The 12734-nt window shown below is 38.8% G+C and overlaps 1 protein-coding gene across 2 annotated transcripts in view; it reads left to right on the top strand.

The window, feature by feature from the left end:
• OLFM1 (olfactomedin 1) overlaps positions 1-12734 on the top strand; it is a 60053-nt gene that overhangs the window by 32643 nt on the left and 14676 nt on the right. The gene's annotated exons all lie outside the window — the stretch shown is intronic.

Here is a 12734-nt window from a genome sequence, read left to right as displayed (position 1 = left end):
AGTAACAGGGAACATTTAATTTTATTTTAGGAAAATAGGAAGTTTCAATCATTTGCAGGAAGTGAGGCACGATCTAAGAAAGTTTAGATGTAAGTGACAGCAATGTGCAAGAAAAAAAGGTCTTCTATCCCATTCTGTTGTTTCCAAGAAGCATCCCCAAAATTAGTGGACTGAATTTCATTCTTCCTTCTGATTGAACACCCACTTGCATTATTGACTTTCCAGTTGAGTGCTTTAATACCATCTTGGCAAGTTAACTGCTGAAATCACCTTTAAGTAGCACATATAAAATGCAATGGATTTCTTAGTGAAGTCTTACTCTTGGTAAAGATTAGATATGTCCTACCTATGAGATCATCTTGATAAGGTGCTAGTTCATTTATATTTCCTTATATGTTGGGGGGAGGGTGTCACATTTTGTAATGAAACTTCCTTCAGAATTTTAACTGTCTCCTTCTTCTTCTAATACAATCAGTTACCCTATTCTCACCCAAATATCTTACCTAGTGGCTAAATATATCCAGAGGGAACATTCAATTTTAGAATATTTCTGGACACTTCTCATGGTACTAGTCAACTGGGAGACAGCATACACACAACAGTAAAGAAAGTAGGGTTGAAGAAAATATTGTTTCATGAATAGGTATTTGTTTGTAATATCCCTTTCCTTTATTCATTTTTAAAAGCCCACATGCTGAAGACTGAAGATGTATTTGATAGAGAAGCCATAATATTTTCAGTTTCCTAGTATAAGATATGTATAAGATCATCAGATATGCAATTTTTTCCTTTAAAATTAGTTTCAGTTTTTATCATCTACAGAACATTATCTCATCTCTGAAAAAAATTCGGTGCATTCCTATTATAAAAGAGTTACAACAAATATTGATGTAGTGTAGAAGGGGGAAAAAAGCCCTAGTCTAGAAATCAGTACACTTGGATTCTGTTTCCAACTGTTCTATCCAGTAACTGGATAGCTTTGGACAAATGACTCTCTGGACAGTGCACTTTCCCCAACAGTAAAATAAAGAGGTTGAACTAAGTGACCTCAAAGATCAAGCCTAAAGTCCTATGATTCTATAGGCACATTTAAAATAAGGAATTGTGGGTTATATCTGAGGTATAATCTCTGGACTTCCACTGGAGAAAGAGATTACTACTGTGACTTCATGTCCCCATGTGAAATACATTTTATTAACCTCCTTAAAGATTAATTTTTATAGAAATCATTACTTAGGCTTGCAATGCTGTCTCTTTCTTAGCTTTGACAAATAAGGATTTAGTTTTCCTTCACAAGTGGGTGGTTTTCTACATTTTTGCCACTTTAACTATGGGGCAGGCAAATTTGGGGAACATAGAACCCTCAAAATGACCCAGAAATACAACGACCAACACAAATAGAGAATAGCAGGAAAAAAGTTGCAGATGGTGAAAATGCAAGGACTTTTCCAAGTTGGGAAAATGTCCCTCTCAGGATGATGCATGGCTGTTCCATCTGTGCTGAGACCTATTTTTAGGCATTCGTGTGAATATATTTTGTAGTTTAAGATCTTGGGACTCCCACGTGCTTACCCATGGATTGCTCAAAGGATGGGTTTGGGAAAAAAGAGAGAATGAAATGGCCCCTATGTTTTTTTAACCCTTTCAGCTATAGCAATATACATGAATATCTATATTTCATAATCTCTCTTAGAACTTCATATGAATTATAAAATGCTGCTGAAAATCATAGACTGTACAAACATGTGACCTATGCTGTTCTAGGAGACCTGATGAAATATGCACGAAGCAGTAGAATGAGCAATGGATTTGGAGGGTGAAGATCTAGTTCCAAATCCTAGCTCTGCTAGCATGGGCAAGTTTCTTGACTTCTCTGGACCTCAGTTTACTCATCTTTAAAATGGAATGGGTGGGACTAAATGACCTTTGAGGTCCCTTCCAGCTCCAAATATTGAATCCTATGTCAACCTTTGAATGACTAAGTTGGAGAATAGCTTTAAAACACTGGCCTTTGAAGTGATGGAAGAAGGAAGCAAATGCTTTTATTTGTCTGATGTTTTGTGATAACAGAATAATGATCCCTTGATCCTCTTACAACAACAACATTTAGTACTAAGTAGGATGGGGATTGTAACTCCTCTTTGAAAGAAGGGAAATCTGAGGCTAAAAGAGATGAAATAATTCATTTAAGGACACATAGTTAGTTAGACCCAGCACTAGGAACCCAGAGATGAATTAGATATAACATCTAGAACTGAAATTTAGCCAATGGCACCTCCACCAGTCATCCATTCTCTGGAACTGGGAGGATTTCATTCATTTTTCTTCCCCTTGCATCTCATTTTTATGGTTCAATGGCTTCAGAACCCAAGTATCAAACCAATTCCAAATGATAGAAATATGAGATACTCATTTTAGCTTTACAAATAACTGTGACACATTTTTCTAGCTAGGATTCCTCACTGGGAAGTGTCCCAGGGTACATGACAAAGGAAATGAGTGTTATAAGTGGCCCAGCATTATAGCCTTGCTTAGTGAATAGGTTATTTGCAAAGCTATTTGCTGCCACCTCCTTACCACTCTTGACTCATTCAAGTGCCTCCAGAATTAGCTGAGGTGAAGTCTGACTGTGGATTTCTTAGTCTTGGAGCATTGCTGCTCCCTTCCCTGGTGTAACATAATCAAGAAAGAAATTCATTGCAGTGAACCAACTTATTCTTAACTAGGTCTTTTTTTGATTTCTTTTTCTTCTTCAACTTCTCTTAAGGTCGATATTGCTGATACTTCTTGACCCTGTTATATACACATATATGAAAAAAATTAATAGTAGATGGTTGAATTTGTTTTTCTGATTCCATTTTTAAAAATGATCATCTATCCAGGGATTTTATGCTTCATCTAATAAGCTGAACCCAAGACTCAAATAGGAAACTTTCATTTGCAATAGCCTTGGAAACAAGAGGTCAACAAGAGGTCTCTTGAATTTCTTTTCTGAAAAAGATCTATTTTCTTATATTTTTCCTATTATCACTCTAATTTCTTAAGCATGTTGAACAGAAAGGGAAAATATGTTTGCCCTAAGGACTTCATATCTTTGAACCTGGAGTGTTAGCTGCAACATCTCCCCATAGACAGGGTGTACTCTCAAAGGCTAAAAAGAGAGTCACATGTATTTGCAGCTCTTTAATCAGTTGACCAGTGGGTTCTTTGCCAACCAGAAGGTTAAGATGGGGGGGAGAATGTTGCTCTCTGAGGTCCAATGTTCTTGAAATGGTGAAAGGTGGGTTCCTGTAATGGATAGAAGAAAAAATTCACAATGAAGCACTTCAGGTCTTGTGATAAAGGTTAGTAGTGGATTTCTTTATGTCAGCAATTAAATGTTTTAACCAAAACTTCAGGTCTAATATCAGGGGATTTCTTAGCTACAAAGTACTTGTTAACTTGGGAGCTGCTTATGGGCCTTTTGATTGATCAGTCCTTCCATTTGATGAAAGTGGCATCTTTCCTAACCATATAATAGCAGCAAAGCATACTTTGCCATAACATCTTCATTATTCACTCGCATGGAGAGGGGTCATCTGAAACTAGTTTCTAAGGTCTCTAATTAGAAAGGTGAATGAGGGCTATAAAGGAAGAATAGTTTAGCTCTTGAATATTGAGTTGGGACTGTTGGTTAGACTGATATTTCATTTGGAACATAGGTTTTGATCTGGGAAGGACTTCAGAGAGTATCGAATTCAGTCTACTCATTTTACAACAACATAACAATAGACATAACAGCATAACAAAAATATAGCAACAATAATAATGTTGGCCTTATATACTTACTAGCTGTGTGATCCTGAGCAAATCACTTAACCTCTATTTGCCTCAGTTTCCTCAACTGTAAAATGGGGATAATAATAGCATCTACCTCTCAGGTTGGTGTAAGGATTAAATGAGATAATATTTATAAAACATTTAGTATAGTGTCTCGCACAGAGTAGGTGATTAATCAATGTTTGTTTCATTCTTCATTTCCTTCCTTCCTTCTTTCCTAACATTTATAGCTTTAAGGTTTTCCAGTTGTTGTATGTGTGTTATCTCATTTGATCAAGGCCAAGGGAGCCCTTGCTTCAGGTCACACAGGCAGTAAGTCACAGAGGTGGGGTACTCTGACTTTGGATCTAGACCCCTTTTAATATACTGCATTGCCCTCCAAGTAAACAGGAAGGTCCTTCTATCCTTCAGTTCCATCAGGGCTAGTCAGTCAATAGGAAAAGGTCTTTGAGGAAGTCTAATCCAGTTCATTTTGGTCTGACTGGTTATTCACATAGGATAAAAAGAAGATCATGGTGTACTTGGTTTCAGAATCTACCTCCTGAATCCTAAGTGCTGAACATCTTCCTTTACTTCATCAGATTCCTAGCAAGCCATATTTCCGTCCATGTGTTCTGAGTTTTTATGAGTAGTTTTGTATAATAAAAGGTTAGAATCTATAATCTTGTGGCCAGAGTACAGGATTTGGAATCAGAAGATAGAGATTTGAAACCTGGTCTACTGCTTACTAATTGTGAGACCTTGGGAAAGTAACTCAGCCTCTCTGAAACTCAGTTTTTTCATCTGTAAAACAAAGGGAGGAATTGGACCAAATCATCTCTAAGATCTCTTCAGCTCTAAGTCCTATGATGATCTTCTTAGGTCCTGAACATTTCTTCCCCTACTGAAGACATAGGATCATAAAGGATCATGAGATTTAGAGGTAGAAGAGAACTCAAAAATCGTTAAGTCTATGAATTTAAGATAACTTCATCCTTAACCCTTCTGTATGACAATATCCCTCAAACTCAACAGGAATACAAAAGGCTGAATGGAGAGGCCAGGTAGTTATTGACTACTTTTCCTGAGGAGTTTGGGGTCTAGTAAGATAGTCCAATGACTTAGGTGAGCTGAGATTATTGATCATCAGACTTCTTTTGGGGAAATGAAGTACATCTTTAGGTAGGCCTCTATGTCTAGCCCATTGATTTAGACCTCAAGCATGTTCTTTCTGGACTTTTGTATTCAGACAATTCTATTCCATCTCAGCTACCTTGGATACCTTTTCAAAAGTATCTGAATTGTGGTTAAAATCAACTTCCAATGTTCCTTGAGGGGCCGCTATACAAAGTTACTAACTTCAGTGTATTTCTTTTCCTCCCTAATTTGCACCATCTCTGTTGTGAATAGCTATTACAGCCATTGGTATGTGAAGGTTATAGTATCTTTGAATCTTCATTCTAGAGTACTAGAACCTTAGAAAAGACAGGAGCCTTGGGGGTCATTTAATTTAGCTTCACACCTAGTATAAGAATTTTCCATGTAGACTCCTGACAAGTAATCACCCATCCTCTGCTCTGCGATGGACAGTTGAATGAAGATACCTTTTCTTCTATGCTCAATGTAGTGGGAGAAAAATATGCTAGGAATAGTTTTGGGTTTGGAGTCATGGGGCCTAGATTTCAATCTTGCCTCTGCAACTTACTCCCTGTGTGGCCCTTGGGCAATTCTTGTCAACCTCTTTGGGCTTCAAGTTCCCCTCGGTGTAAATGAGGAAACTGGATTATATTTCTAAGGTCTCTTCCAGCTCTCAATGTATTATCTGGTAGTGAAAAGACAACTCAGATTTCTCTTTTTTTTGTCTGGACTAACCAAGACAGAAGAGGGACACCTGAACCAAATATGCGAAGTTTGTCTTTGCTTCTTTCTTATGAGATTTTAAAAAAAAAAACCTTTTGATTGTCCTAGAAGACTTTGGCTGAAATCAGATTGGATTGAAAACCAAAAATAAGTATGCAGTTCAGCACTGGCAACCTTGTGCCTGTGGACAACAATGTAGATAGGATAGTGAAACGGAATATGTGAAGTTTACCTTTATTTACTCCTCAATCAGCAGTTTCCAGGAAAATACAAGTGACCCAAGGAAGTGGTCCAGTATACAGACTAATGGAACACAATAGACCCTGGGCAAAATTGGGGAGTGGGGAATTTTGTCTTGTATATCTCATCCTTCACTTAACATGTTTACCTTCTTCCTCTCTGTCTTCTCACACACTCCCCACCCTCAAATGTTTTTCTACTATCACAGCGTCTCCTGAATGGGAGAAAAGCTTTTGGTAAACGTATTTACACTGACATATTTGTGACTTTGTGTGACTATTCCCAAGAAAAATTTTTTTTTGAGAAAAGAGTTTGAAAGAGGACAGTGGAGCCCAAATGGTGAAATCTTAAGCCCAGTGTGCTTATATGGAGGATTTTCCAAGGTCCCTGGGTAACTATCTACTCAGTCTATATTCAGGTCATCTTCATCTGGAGCCATTCAAATGTCATGCTTAAGAAAGGCCATTTACAAAGACTTCCCAAACTCTGGCAGCCAGAATGTTGTTAACTTGGCTTCTAGTGTCCTGGGCTGCCTCTTTCTCATCTGTTGGAGTGGGTTCAGAGTTGGGCAGGTAAGGGAAGTAGCAAAGGACAAAATATAATGGTTACAAGAAGCCCCCTTTCAGCTGAGACTGGGCTTTTCTGTCTGAAATTGCAGTCTTATGTCTCCCTTTCTCAGACTGCCTCTGACCCTTCTTTAAGCCTCTCATTTTCCTTTCTCCTGCTTCATTGCTATGGTATAGGTGCTTTCACACACACATATGCATATACGCATACTTTGACATAAGACCTGGAACACATAAGGAGGTAAAGAATTATAAAAACATTGAAATTCTGTATTGCTGATATGCTGACTTTTGTTTGAACTATAATACCTTTTTCTTCGTAGTGGGGAAGATTTCCATTACTCAGCAGATATTTATTGAGCTGCTGTTATGTTCAAGGTGTTATGCTAAATGGTGTAGAACAATATGGAGATAGATGCAAAATATAGTTTTTGTCCTCAAGGAGCTTGACATCTTATGGTATATGACAACTCTAAGAATATGCATATATATGATAAACACACAGGTCAGTATGTGATCACTGCTATGAGTCCTAGTGCTGTAAGAGTTTAGTTGAAAAGATGACTTTTGGCTAAAAGGATTTACAAGATATTGTATAAGAGGTCTTACTTGAGCAGTACCTGAAGGATAGGTAGGATTTTGACTGACAGAGGTAAAGTAAGAAGACATTTCAGGCATATAGAACAACATAAACAAAGGTAGGGAGACAGGAAAAAGGTTATTCTGGAGGTCAATCAGCTAATCTGCTTTTTTTCCCTTTCACTTTGTGGAAGGATGGAATAGGAAAACACCAGCAGTGGCCTGACCCCTGAACATGCTGTTGAGTGACCAGACACCAAGGCCATTTCTTACCAGTTGTGAAGTGTGTGTGTGTGTGTGTGTGTGTGTGTGTGTGTGAAAGAGAGAGAGAGAGACAGACAGACATACAAAGACAGAGACAGAGAATAAAGACAGAAAGGCAGACAAAAAATGGGGGGAGACTGATTCTTCACTGATAGGCTTTATTTGCTTTAGGGATTAAGAAAACTGAGATGGTTGGAAGTTCATGCAGTTGTGTTTAATGGGAAAAAGTATTATCCTCAGGGTGAGAATGTAGTAAAGAAGCAGGGTTTTATTTTTTTCCTGAGGATATCAAATCAGTGAACCCTTTGGAGGTTCGTGATTAGATTTATTTCCTGAGCAACACATAGAGAGAACATATATCTAGCCAATAAAGGAAAGTTTCTTTGAAAGGGAAATAGTTAAGGATTTAAGCATTTTTAGGTCAATGCTGACATCTCCTTGAGTAGCCCCTCCCTAAGCAAAGTTTATATGAACTGATTCTGTGAGTTTGTAGAAGAGTTTGTAACCCCACATTCTTATAGTTGACATGAATTCCCTCTTTCTGTTTGTTTTTACTCAGCAGATGCTGGCTTGCCCATATGGCCTTGGGATCTTCCCAAGGTTAATAAGACTGAGAGGAAATGACTCACATAGACAGAATGTAGTGTTTGACTCCTGTGATTTCCAAAATATGTGTCCTCCTTCTTCTCACTTAAAATACTCAGCGTAGCTTTATCACTTTGGACAGTTCAGTGGAGAAAAAGCTAATCTGAGATGGTCCTGAAACTAGACCCTCTCCTGAGATTTCCAGTCATTTATTAGTTATACCCAAGTTCAAGATACCACTTGTATTTATTTAGGTAATCCTCCCTTTTTCATCTCTCTCCAAATACTTGCCTCCTTTTACAGATAGTCTGCTGTGAAAATGTGGAAGAAATTGCACAAGTAAATAGGTATCAGTTGTTGTGGACAGACATGAGCCTCAGAACCAAATAAGATTAAAATTTCCTTCCTCAGCTGGGCCTCTCACATCTTGTCCAAAGATATTGAAGAGATCAGTGACTGGACGTTTGATTTGGTTAAAAAGGTTAATTTATAGCTCTGTTCCTTTTTTTTGTTTGTTTTGTTTTGGGCAATTGGGGTTAAGTGACTTGCCCAGGGTCACACAGCTAGTAAGTGTCAAGTGTTTGGTCTGAGGCCAGATTTGAACTCAGGTACTGCTGACTTCAGGGCCGGCGCTCTATCCACTGCACCACCTAGCTGCCCCAATATAACTCTGTTCTTAACAATCCCTAAGCAATGTTTCCTGTTGCTGGTTAAAACTACATTGGAATTGATTGGGAGAGGGTCATTTTAAAAAGTATGTATTTATTTTTCAAAACAAAGATTGGGCATGGGAAGAAATATATGAATCAATCATGGATCATAGAATTTCAAGCTGGAAGGAAATTATATATATACACATATATATGTATGTATGTATACATATATACATATATGTATACATATATGTATACATATACACACATATGCACATGTATACATACACATATGTGTGTATATTTGTGCATATGTATATATGTATGTATGTATACACACACACACACACACAAACATTTCCCACTTTAGAGAGGGATAGAATAGGGAAGACCAGCAGCGGTCTAACCCCATCAAGTAACCAGATAGATGCCAAGGACAGTTCCTAACACAGCATTAGGGTCTTTATCTTTGAACATATCTCACAAACTGTTTTGGGGTGTATGTCTGTGTGTCTGTGTGTGTCTGTGTGTGTGAGAGAGAGAGAGAGAGAGAGAGAGAGAGAGAGAGAGAGAGAGAAGCTATTTTATGGACGGAAGCTCAGGTCCAGAGAGGCTGAGTACTTTGTCTAAAGTCATCAAGAGAACAAGCAGCACAGCTAACATTTGAAACCAGGTCTTATGGGCCCAATATAGTGTTCTTTCCACTACATCACATCATATGGTAATTTTATTTATTTCTTAACCTTCCAACTATGAAACAATAGCTTGGAAAGATGACTCATTTGTGTGTGTGTGTGTGTGTGTGTGTGTGTGTGTGTGTATGTGGCAATTGGGGTTAAGTGACTTGCCCAGAGTCACATAGCTAGTGAGTGTTATGTGTCTGAGGTCAGATTTGAACTCAGGTCCTCCTGACTCCATGGCCGGTGCTCTATCCACTGTGCCACCTAGCTGCCCCTCATTTTTTTTCTTAACTTGGAAAAAAAAAGATGACTTGATTTGCATTTGGGTTCAAAGGTTGATTCTTATTGTGCTCTGAATTGACTTCTTTCTAGATGCTACTTCATCAACACCCTTGTGTTGGGCAAATCTGTCTCTCTAACTTGAAATGCCGGAAGCAGTTGGAGCAGGTCTTGGTTTAGGGCCCTGAGCTTCAAGTACTTGCTAGGTTTCATAAGAGGTTATTTAATAGAGACATCCCCTTCTCTTTCTAATGGGGGTGGGAGGAAAGCTGTAGCAGAAATCTGGTTCTGAGCAGGTGAGAAATGGAATGTGTTTTGTACCCTTCTTGTTTGTCAGTGGAAGGGGGTTGGCAGGTGGGAGGGGCTTTAAAGGGATTGTACAAATTGAATAGCAGGTGGGTGAGGTGTAATTTACAATTCTGCCACAGATCCTTGATCTTCTCTGAACTTTACATATTATTATGTACACACACTAATGAGAGCTTCTGGTAATGATGCAATGCTGACTTTGACCATTTATATTCAGGTCTATACTGAAGGTTAAAGACAGAAAAAACAGCCTACAGGAGGGATAAAAAGAAGCAAGAGTGGGTTTCCTCCAGGAGAAAGAATGCTATAGCAGGTCCCTTTCCTATGGTCCCTGGTTCTCACTGAGTGACACAGTGTGATACACTGGGAAGAGAAGTGTCTTGCCTTTGGAATCAGAGGGTTTGGGTTCAAATCTTCCTCTGTTATTTACCCATGTGACCTTTGGCAAGCTGTTTAACCTCTCTAGGCTTCAGTTTTCTCACGTGCAAAATGAAGGGACTGAGCTTGGATAAGATTCTTACTAAGATTACTTCCATCTCTAAATTCTGTGTTGTATGGTTGACTCATTCAAAAAAAATCATAGGGGCAGCTAGGTGGCACAGTGGATAGAGCACCAGCCCTGAAGTCAGGAGGACCTGAGTTCAAATCTGACCTCTGACCAAACACTTGACACTTACTAGCTGTGTGACCCTGGAGTCACTTAACCTCAATTGCCTAAAAAAAAAAACATACACTTTTTAAAAAATCTGAATTATCTTCCCCTATACTCCAAGGCCATTTTTGTCAGCAATAAGAATTTCAAGATTGGTAAGAACATCCAGAGAGTTCTGAATTAGCCTATTTTATCAAAGTAAGATGTTTGTAAAATGTTGGAGGGGGGCAGGGTTACACTAGAAGACCTCTGATGTCTCTTGCAGCTCTAAATCTAGTGCTGGAAAACAGGACTCTGGAAAACAGAGGAGACTCTCCAGAAACAGCCTATTAAACCTACACCCCTTTGTCCTCCAGATGAGTTTGCATTTGAGATCACATGACTGAAGAGAATTTTATTGCAGAATGGTGTCATATGACCTCCTACCAGGTCTGTGACCCCCAACAGGTCTGTGATCTAGCGATAGAAAAAGAAAGCCATGTTGAACAATGCAAGGCATTGCAAATGCAATTCATTTATTTAACATACATCTATTGAGTACCTACAGAGTACAGAGGCCTGTACTGGGCATTGGGGATGATGCAAGATCCCACTAAATAATTACAGCTGACATGTATATGGCTCTTAAAAATGTGCAGTCTTTAACAGCGAAGTGGATAGTGTGCTGGGCCTGAAGTCTGGGAGATCTGAATTCACATCCAACATTAGAAACTTGGGCGAGGAATTTAACCTTCTGCCTGCTTCAATTTCCTCCACAGTTGTGAAAATCAAATGAAATACTATTAGTACATGTCTAGCACATGGTGAGTACTTAATAAATGCTTATTTCCTTTCTTCCTTTGATAATATTGTATTTGATCCTCACAAAAAATCTGTGAGCAAGTACTCCGGTTTTTGTTATCCTTATTGGGCAATTGAGGAAGCTGAGACTTACAGAGATGAAATCAATTGTGCCCTTGCCCTGTTAGGGGCAGGATTTGAACCCAGGCATTTTTTTATTCTAAGCCTAACTTTCTTCCCTCTATGTCATACTGTTTCCCTGAATGAAGCATCAGTCTACTAGAGGGATACAGCACCAATATAGATATCGTGTGATATTGTACATCATACCTAAGTATATCAAAGATCCCCCAAAGAAAGTGCTTTCTATATGAGGTCCAAGAAGGAGAGTTCATTCCCAATAAAAGAGATTTCCATGGAATCTTCCCATGCAAAAAGTGACATTTGAATAGAACTCTATAAAGTAGGAAATATGGTTGTGTTAAATACATAGAGGCCTTGACTTTCATGGTCAGGGTCCTGGCTACTAAACTTGGTTTGCCAGTAATCTGCTATGTGATCTTGGAAAGTCATTTCCCTCCTCTGAGTCTCCGTTTCCCTCTCTGTTAAATTATGAGACTAGACTAGGTAGTCTCTAAGGTACTTTCTAGTTCTAAACTCAGTGTAACATTTGTAACATTCCACCAGTTCTGGCATTCTGTCCCTTCTTGTTCTGTAAATCAAGGTGGGATTTTGTTGTTATTATTGTTGTTACTGTTGTTTAATTTTACCAAATGTGTCATTAAGTTAATGGCTGGTTTTCAATTATTGCTGGCAGCCCCTGCTGCCTTTGACCATGGTGCCATGGTGGCATGGACAAGGTAAGTTTATTCTTTCTCTCTACCTCACTTCCTTATACTATCTTGAGGCTATGAAAGCAAAGCTTGCTAACGTTTGTAGGTCCAATCTTGTATAATCTGTGATTTTTTTTTAAACTGATGAAATTCTCCTCCCCACCCAGCAAGCTCCAAATCCTTATCACTTGAGTCTAGTTATTGTGTCCACTTTGAAAGCAAGCTTAACTTAATGAGAATGCAATAAACAGCTCCATGGACCCTTTGGATACCAATAGTACTTTTGTCCCTTTTTTTCTTCCTAGCTGAGCTTCATGATCCCAGGAAGGCTATTTCACCCTTAACCTGGAGGTTAAGGGCAAAGCAGAGTTTGAGTGAGCACTCTGAGGTCCCACAGCACAGCCTGGAATAGACACAGCAGTTCTCCAGACTCCAGTCTTATGTTTCAGACAATGCCTCCTCTCATTCTCTCCCCCTCCCCCACTCAATGCCAGGAATAGCATTGCAGGCATGTCCATGTATCCACAGCCTCTTCTCACTAAGTGATTTTAATCAATAAGGATATTTAAAGAGTAATGTGCCCTAACTTAATGAAACAGCTGGTCCATGGTGTGTGTGTGTGTGTGTGTGTGTGTGTGTGTGTGTGTGTGTGTGTG

The sequence above is a fragment of the Vombatus ursinus genome, unplaced genomic scaffold (genome assembly GCF_900497805.2).
Source record: "Vombatus ursinus unplaced genomic scaffold, bare-nosed wombat genome assembly UNPS02014793.1, whole genome shotgun sequence".
NCBI classification, from domain to species: Eukaryota; Metazoa; Chordata; class Mammalia; order Diprotodontia; family Vombatidae; genus Vombatus; species Vombatus ursinus.
This window is presented reverse-complemented; position numbering and strand designations above follow the sequence as displayed.